This window comes from Suricata suricatta, chromosome 1, assembly GCF_006229205.1.
Source record: "Suricata suricatta isolate VVHF042 chromosome 1, meerkat_22Aug2017_6uvM2_HiC, whole genome shotgun sequence".
NCBI lineage: Eukaryota > Metazoa > Chordata > Mammalia > Carnivora > Herpestidae > Suricata > Suricata suricatta.
Genome location: NC_043700.1, coordinates 61337929 through 61348130, shown reverse-complemented (window position 1 = coordinate 61348130; position 10202 = coordinate 61337929).

The following is a 10202-nucleotide window of genomic DNA, read 5'->3' as shown; positions in this document are numbered from 1 at the left end:
CAACAATAGCCAAAACATGGAAAGAGCCTAAATGTCCATCACCCGATGAGTGGATCAAGAAGATGTGGTATATATACATAATGGAGTACCACATGGCAATGAGAACGAATGAAATATGCCCATTTGTAGGAAAGTGGATGGACCTCGAGGGTGTCATGCTAAGCGAAATAAGTCAAGCAGAGAAGGACAGATACCATATGTTTGCACTCATAGGTGTAACAGGAGAACAGGAGAAACCTAATGGAGGACCAGGGGGAGGGGAAGGGGGAAAGAGAGTTGGGGAAAGAGAGGGATGCAAAACTTGAGAGACTATTGAATACTGAAAATGAACTGAGGGTTGAAGGGGGAGGGGGAAAAAGAGGTGGTGTTGATGGAGGAAGGCACTTGTGGGGAAGAGCACTGGGTGTTGTACGGAAACCAATTTGACAATAAACTATTAAAAAAATAATTTGATTCCTCTAGTCTATCAACTGCCAGCTTTGAAGAACTTAGTTCACAGACATATTTACAGTGTACAGAAAGAACTGCTATCTATTATTACATTTTAGCTAGAGTCATAAAAAGGACAGGAAGTCAGAAGAAATGATGTAGAGAAAAGCCTTTTCCTGGAGATTGTGAAAAGAAGGAGTTGGGGGAGAGAGAAGGGAAATGCTTTTGTGTGTGTCCAGTTTTAGGTTCTCTAGACTGAGAGACAGAGAGGAGGGTGATATGTTCATGGGATAAGACCAAGGGCCCTGGGAGAAGGCAGCTTCCCAAGCTGCCCAGGCAAACTTGGACGCAGTCCCATCAAAATAAACTCAAAAAAAAAAATAAAATAAAATAAATAAACTCAGTAGCTTGGGGTCATCAGGTAGATGAAGGATGTTATGAACTGAACTGTGTTCCCCCCCAAATTCATATGGTAAATCCCTAAACCCCAAGATAACAGTATTTGAAAATAAGATCTTAAGGAGATAATTAAGGTTAAATGAGGTCATAAGGGTGGGGCCGTAATCCACCTGGATGAGCGTCTTGTTTTAAGAAGAGGGGGAGACACCAGCAATGTGCACATAAGAGAAAATGGCAGCATGAGGACGCAGCGTGGAGGCAACTGTCTGCAAGCCAGAAGGAGAGGGTGCACCAGAAACCAAATCTGCTAGCACCCTGATCTTGGACTTCCAGCCTCTAGAACCATGAGGAAACAAATGGTTTTTTTTTTTTTTTTCAGCCACTCAGTATTCGGTTATGGCAGCCTGCACAAACTAATACAGGGGCCTGAAGTTTGGCTTTCTTGAGTCATTCCATACTAAGCTTCAAGACATTTTGGTTAGGAAGAAATTATAACTTGGGGAAACTTGTGGTGCAATAAGGAGGCTAGTCATCAGCTGACAAAGGTACATTGGTCCCAGCCCAGGAGAAGGGCAGAGTCATTTATGTTATGTATACGTCTATTTATGTAATGGTTGGTCTCAGTGCAAGAGAAGCAGGTCTTTTCCATTTTTCACTAAATCAAAGCAGCTTAACTATTCAACAGCCAAGTGTATCATCTTCTAGAAACAGCCTTCAAATTAACTAAAAACCTAAATAAAAACTGTTGCCATTGTCATTAAACTTTTGTTTGAGTTCTCATGATTCATCACTCCTTGGCTGCAGTTCTGAGGTATCAAACCTTTAGCAGTATTGATCTTTGAGATTTCTTTCAGAGGAAACTCCTCCAAGCTTTATTTCCTGCTGCAGGCTATGACTTCAAACTCAGTTTTTTCCTCTTTTATCTCTCAGAAGATAAACCTTAAAAGGAGGGGAAAAAATGGCCCCTCTTCTTTCTGATTGGTTCTATGGTTTTACCTTCCACATATAAGGCAGAAAGAAAGGGAAAGAAAGAAAAGATTCTTGACTGTATTTCCATACTGAAAGTTCAAAGCCTCTAAAACCTAATCTGATATAATTAAAAGTGACTCACAGCATATCAATTACACATACCTACCTACCTACCTACCTACATACCTACCTACCTACCTACCTACCTACCTACCTACATACCTACCTACCTACCTACCTACCTACCTACCTACATACCTACCTACATACCTACCTACCTACCTACCTACCTACCTACCTACCTACATACCTACCTACCTACCTACCTACCTACCTACCTACCTACCTACATATCTACCTACATACCTACCTACATACCTACCTACCGACATACATACATAAAATGACTCACAGGCTCCCAGGGGGTTTACTTTTTTTCCTTTTATTCAATATGCCAGTGCACTTGAGTCTTTGTTGACTATTCTATTATTAAAACAATAGCAGCAGCACTGCTTGATTTTGATGGAGCCTCACAAATAGTGACCATGAAAGTTTGAGTTGTTAACACCTTGACTTGGAATTTTTCTTTGCTTCTTAGATATTTGTTTATAATTAGATTGTAAGCATGTTGCAGGTAAGGAATATATTCTCTACTTGCTTGGTCAAACTACCACGCCTACAACAGTGCAGAGTATACACTGGATGTTTTCAATAGCCTAGATGTGTGTAAATAAACATGTGGTGAAGGCCATAGTTTTTATTAATGCCCTATTTGGTGCACTTGGCATTTCATAAAAATGAGGCTTTAAATAAATTAAATATGTCTAGTTAGTGCAAAAGAAGAGACGCTACTGTAGAAATGGCCATTAAACATAGTTAATATTACACTGTTTTCTGTCATATTTCATAGATAGGATTTATTTTTTATTCTTAGTTTTACAGACTATAAGAAAACATAGGTACACAAAGATGTTAATTTTGGTTTTTGTTTTTTAAGTAATCTCTATGTTCAACGTGGGGCTTCAGCTCACAACCCTGAAATCAAAATTCGCATGCTCTGTGAACTGAGCCAGACAGGTACCCCAGGATGTTGCTATTTTTATTTCTGAAACTACTTGTCTGTATTAAAGTGGGAAGAATGGGCATTTATGCTTAAGGAGACACACCCACCCCAGTCTCTAAGCTCATTAATCTATTGACTGGAGCCAAAATATATGATCACTAGGAAACAATTTACAATGCAATGGAAATGATAAGCTTCACTTTCTGAATGATATCAGAACAGATGGTTTCATGAGAATACCAGGTAGAGTGGTCTTCCTGATCTTTGGAGACCTATTATTTACACATAAGATAAATCCAAGTTAATAGCCACAACTCAATAATTTGTTCAGTGCCTTTTCATGTATTATGACATTTAAATCTCAAAAAGAAAGAAGAAAGGAAGGGACGGACAAAGGGAGGAGGAAAACTAAAGAAGAAAAAAGAAAAGAAAAAGAAAACCAGAATTTGAAATTTTAATTATTGGGCTCAATACAACACTGTCTTCATTCTTGGTATTATCAAAAGTTATACCCTCACAGTGTTGAACCAAGACGTTAGCAGACCCTCTTTTATAATTGCTACTCTGTGGAGTCCCTATTGTTGCTCCCAGAACATGCTATTATATATTGGAAATTCTTAAGAGGCAGTTGGTGCCGAGGTTAAGATGTGAGCCCTGGACTGGGGCAGGGCCTGATGCAAATCTTGGATCTGGAATTGCTGTCTTCATGAGCCTTGGTAGGAGAATCACTGTGAGGAGCAGTGTACTCCAGGGTGCAATTCCGCTAATAATAGTTCTTCTACAACAGCACTGTTAGAAGCATTAAGTGAGATAACATCTTTAAAATTAGGACTTTACATAGTGCCTGGCATATAATTTTAGATGCTTAATAAACGTTACCTATAATTAGATCACAAAGCAAAAATTGGAGGAAAACAAGGGGAATAATCACAAGCTTCAACTTATTCTTTTGAATCTGTTATCTATGATTCTTAAAAAATATGTTAACTATTGAATATTTGACCAAGCAATGTAAATAGTCTCGCCCTTACTAGACCTAGACTAGAAGATAGTCTTTTATAATTGCTGTAAAATTCTGTTGGAAATGACAAATTTTTAAGACAAATAAACATGCTGGGTGGCATTTTCATCTTATTATCAGCAAAATTTCATCCCTATAAAATAAAATACCTAAAAATACACTTGCTTTTAGAGATAACAAGTGTTAGCGAAGGTGTGAAGAATAGGGAACATTTGTTCACTGTTGGTGGGACTATAAATTGGTGCATCCACTATGAAAAACAGTGTGGAAGTCCCTCAAAAAATTAAAAATAGATCCAGAAATCTCCCTTTTGGATATAAATCCAAAGGAACTGAAATCAGGATCTAGATACCTGTCCTGTCATGTTCATTGCAGCTTTATTCACAATATCCATGATATGAAAACAACTTCAGTATCAGTCAGTGGATGACTAGATAAAGAAGGTATGGTGTATTTATAATGCACATCTATTCAGCCTTGAGAAAGATGGAAATCCTGTCATTTGAGATAATTTGGATAAATCTTGAGGGTGTTATGCTAAGTGAAATTAATCAGACAAAGACAAGTACTATATGATACCACTTGTATCATATTTGTTATAGATTTGTGGAAGCTAAAAAATAAAACATAATCAAAGAAACAGAGAATTGAGTGGTGGTTACCAAGGTCTGAAATGTGCAGGAAATAAGGAACTAGTGGTCTAGGGTACACACTTCCAGTTACAGGATTAACGAGATCTGAGGATCCATTGTACAGCACAGTCATTATATCTAATTATATTGTATTATGTATTTGAATGCTGCTAAGAGTAGACCTTAATTATTCTCACAGAAAAAAAATACTAATTATATGACAGCATGGAAGTATTAGCTGATGATATGGTAGAAATAATTTTGTAATATATAAATGTCTCAGGCAACATGTTGTGCATCTCAACTTTATACAATGTTCTATGTCAATACTATCTCAATAAAACTGGAAGAAAAATAAAACCTAAAAATATATTTGCCTGGGTTGCCTGCGTGGCTCAGTCAATTGGCTACTCAACTCTTAATTTCTGCTCAGGTTGTGAGCCCCTGGTTGTGGGATCAAGCCCCACATGTGGCTCCATAAAGTGTGGAACCTGCTTCAGATACGCTTTCTTCCTCTTCCCCTCCTCCTGCTTGTGTTCTCGCTCTCTCTCTCTCAAAAAAAAAAAATATATATATATATGTATATAGATACACACACACTTGCCTTTGACTAAGCAAGAATACTTCATTTTATAAATAAAATATGTGTGTATATGTGTATCTGATTTGTATTTATCTTAAGTGTTTTAGTAGATGTGGAAAACATGCATATTCTTCAGTGTTCAATAAGTGGCTGCTAGGTTTGGTCGCTGAACACAAGCTTGGATTCAGTTCCTGTTGAGAATTATGTTTAGGTTCAGTAATCATTGAAAATAAGGAAAATTATAATGAACAAGTTGCCAAGTTATACCTTGAAATGTTTGTTAACATTTTGTTCTAAATTGCATGTTTTATTTAAATATAATATTGTCAATACTAATATTCTTCAATATAACTTTAGCCATTTATAGGAAGATGGTTCCTTTTATTTAAAAATGCGCAATCAATGCATTTTCATTAACTACACCTGTGGGAAGCCTTGTCTATTTGGATTGTGAACCAGGACACTGCTATTGACAGTTATCTTAGCAGAAGACATGGTATTAGCCTGAAAGCCTAAATCTACGTGATGAGGAAAATTCACAATGATTTGTCAGTTTCAAGCTAAGTACTTTGTGTAAATTAAAATTAAATATAAAAACATCCTCATACTCTGGGGGATGCATTGACCTATATCCTAAGCACTGGCCCCAAGCAGGTATATAAACTTAAATTAATTGAAATTAAATACAACTCAGATGCATTTTCTCATTCCCACTAGGCACATTCAAGTGCTCAATATCCCCATGTAACTAGTGGCTACCATAGTAGAAAATGCCAGTATAAATCATTTCCATCACAGTAGGAAGTTCCATTGGGCAGCAGTGTAAAGTTTTAATTTTTTATGATAATGAAAACTATTTTTTCTCATTTTCATTCCTTTAATTGTTTTCCTTTTCTTTTTTCTGCCTATTCATTCCTCATCTCAATATAGTATCAACCAATATTTTAGTTTCAAAATGAAATAAAACAATTTGTTTTAATTAAAATTAAAGAAAAACAACTTAAAGGAAATTTATGTTTCCTGAGACCTTTATAGAATAATATAGAAAATGATATTTTCTTTAAAAATATTTTTATTGAGGCTTAGTTGACATATAATATTATTATTAGTTTCAGGTGCAAAACAGTGATTTGACAATTTGAATACAAGATGGTTGCCACAATAATTCTAGTTACCATCTGTAACTAGTTTCACAGAGTTAACACAAATTATAGACTATATTAGCCATGCTATACATTACATCCTCATGACTTATTTCTTTTATAACTAAAAGTTTGTACTTCTTTTTTTTATGTTTATTTGTTTTTGAGAGAGAGAGTGTGTGAGTCGGGGAGGGCAAAGAGAGAAGGAGACACAGAATCTGAAGCAGGTTCCATTCTCTGAGCTGTCAGCACAGAGCCTGATGTGGGGCTCGAACCCACAAACCTTAAGATCATGACCTCAGGTGAAGTTTGTCGCTTCACCGACTAAGCCACCCGGGTGCCCCAGCAAGTTTGTACTTCTTAATCTTCACCTGTTTCATTCCCCCTGCAACTTCCCGACCTGCTGGCCACCACCAATCTGTTCTCTGTTTCTATGAGTCTGAGTTTTGTTTTGTTTGTTTTGTTTCTGTTTCTTTTTAAGTTTATTTATTTATTATGAGAGAGACAGAGACAGAGCAAGTTGGGAAGCGGCAGAGAGAGAGAGTGACAGAATCCCAAGCAGGTTCCAGTGCAGAGCCCCACCCAGGGCTCAAACTCATGAAACCTCGAGATCATGACCTGAGCTGAAACCAAGAGTCAGATGTCTAACCAGCTGAGCCACCCAGGCACCCATTTGCTTTGTTTGCTGTCTCCTGCATGTGAGTAAAATCCTGTAGTGTTTGTCTTTCTTTGTCTGACTTATTTTACTTAGGGTAATAGCCTCAATCGAGGTCTATCAATGTTGTTACAATGGCAAGGTTTGATTTTATTTTTTATGGCTGAGTAGTATTCCTGTGTGTGTGTGTGTGTGTGTGTGTGTGTGTGTGTGTGTGTGTGTGTACTACATCTTTATCTATTCATCTATCAGTAGACAGACGATTTCCATATCCTGGTTATCACAGTTAATATATCAAAGAATATAGGAGCATAGATAAATATTTATGTAATTCCAAATGTAACTCCAAAATGAAGATCATTTCAATAGTAAATGAAACAAGACTAGTAGACAAAATTCATTTTGATTTTTAATACTCCATGTTAGAATTCTCCTTTTCTCGTATTTAAAAAAGAAAGGCACATCTCAGAATTATTTCTCCACACCTACTTTATTAGGAAAAGTGGCTAATCTTATACTCGTTGGGGCATTCGCTAGTGGCAAGGACCACTGGAGCCTGAAGCAGAACGCTCTGCCCCCACTTGCTAAGGGCCCAGAGCTCAGGGACAGCGGGCTCCCAGGCCGCTCTGCACGTCAGTTCAGACACACTGTGCTCTCCCTGGGCCCTTTCCTCTCCAGGACCAGGCTTCGGTTTTCTTTCTTCCTCTTTTAAATTTAGATCATCTTGCAAGAATGAGTTGACTTCAGTTCAGACAAGAATGACCTCACTTCAGTCCCAGTCCTCGGAACATTCTAGGTTCAACTATTGCATTGGTTCAACTATTTAAAACGTTGGTTCCCATAAGGCTGTTAGTTCTTTACCATTTATTCCTTTGGATAAAAATCTTTAGAAAACTAAAAGCATAATATATAATGGTGTTCATTATCACCACCTTAAAAAAGCCTTTCTAGACACTTTTTCCTAATCACCCATCAGAAATTTTAACACCTCAGATATACCATATATCTAATTACTGTCTGTATACCTGTGCTCTGTACATAAATGAATAAGAATTTTTCATTTTCTGAGAATCAAGTTTTATCTCCTTAGAAACAATATTGCCCCCTTTGATAATGCCTGACAAACAGGAGTTGAAATGTCAGAAATAGACACTATTTTCAAGATCCTTTACTTAGGTTGCAGTGCGCTGTCATGAATATTTCAAAGCTTGTAGCTTGCCTGAGTATGGAGATGAGGAAAACATTTTTGCCACCTGCGGACATTATAATTTGCATACATTAGTGGTTTAGTAAGGAAATAACCTCTTCGGGCTTTCGGAAAAGTCATAGTTTCTGAAGTCACTGGATCTTGACCTTTGAAATCTTCTGTCATTCTACTGTAGCATTTGTGACGTCACTGGTTATAGTTGGGAGATTGGGAGGCTGTCTGTGGGGGGAGGGGGATGTGAAAGAATCAGAGAAAGGACGTGGAAGGAGGGGAGGAAAGGAGGTGATACCAAGATAATAGCATATAGCATTTCTTTTATTTTCCGATAGCCATTCATTCAAACCCACTAGCCCATGGCTTTCCCATGTCTCTTGAAACTTCCAGACATGAGAGGTTAGCACTTGGAAAGCACTTCTTATTCTTAACCCTCAATTATTAAAATCACTTCCTAAAAAAATAATATTCAAACATTAAGCACTGAGTTCAATATGAGGGATGTCTGTCCTACTTTAATCATTGCTAAAGATTTACACTCATCTGTATTTCATTTAGTGAAAACTTTCTTCCTGTATTACTTGACAGAAAGTATTTCTGTCCTCCTGAGTTTTTGACAGAAATTGTCAACTCTCGCTATCAAGACAATAAATAGAGCTTTCTGTTGATTGTTTCCTTCATTATGCTTCACACAGTGATAAAAGGAAGAAATATGGGCATTTTATGAAGTGTAATGAAATATTGTTCTTAAGATGTTTTCAATTAAGGTAACTGGCAAAAATGTACTCTTTGAGTTAGTCTATCATTCATTCATTCATTCATTCACTCACTTGTTCATTCAAGAAATACTCACTGTGGGCACCATGTGCCTGGTGCCATGTGCCAGAGGAAAACTGGTGCTGCGTGATCATTTTTGCCCGTTGGCGGGGTGCTCACTAGAAAAGAGCTTAATGTCTTTCCCCATTGGTTTTATTTCCTTAACAAAATTAGCCTCAGGAAGACACAGTTCCTTCTTTTCTCTCCCCATATCTTTGCCATAAGTGTACAATAAATTTAGAATTCTCCAACTGTGCCTATCACATTCTAGGACATTACTGTTTGGATAGAAGCAAGTTTTTCAACAAAACAAGTCCAGTAATATAAGGCTCTAATGCTTTCTTTTCGACCTTCTTTTTAGCCAGATAGAAACTTAATCTAGCAAGCATTGAGAGAATATAACTAGAGAAATTACTCTTTTTGTATACAATTTAAGACTACTTCTCCTTTTCTTACTTGCTAGCTTTATATTTCCTATCACAATACAACATTCATAATTTATATGGTAAGTTACCTCAAAATGAAGAGCCTACAGTCATTACATGGCTGAAAAGTTATTACTACCTGGTAAAATTACATGGAAATATTGGCCTACAATTGTTATTTATTCATTTTGGGAAAACAGAAAAAAAAGTTGTTAAGTATTTGCTCCAAATTCAGTAAAACTCCTTTATTTTCTAGTGTCTAAAACATTTCAATTTGTCTAGGAAGAAAAAAATCCTCTTATTATGAGGCTATTATCTGTTTATTTTTTTATGAATTAGTGACTACAGAAAGTAACATCTGGGGACACATAGAAAGAACACAGATGTAACAGGATATGATGACGATATAACCCAACCTCACAGAGACAGAAAAGCATGCCACAAACTTGTTCTGTGACACCCGCCATTGGGAAGGAGAGAGTCCCTCCACAGGGAGCTAAAAACCTACATCAAACCACATACAAAGATGGTTCCCAGGACACCTCACACTCTTGCATATTACCAGGTCATTGCCATCTTCAATGATGTGTGAGAATGGTCTATAAACACAATCCGATGAGGTAGGAATGGTCAGTGATCTGTGTCTGTTTTTCTGATCTGAGGTGACGTGAAAACACAATTTCTTAACAACAGACTGTGCTTTTAAAATGCTGAGATAGAATCTTGACTTTCTCATGTCCTCATTTTGTCTTTTTTCACTGCAAAAGATATGTGAGGTGGCATCCTGCCTTTCGAGTATGCAGATCTGGAGATCATTAAATAAGAAAGAGGACAGCTTTTCATTATTTATTTAGCCAGAACATACAG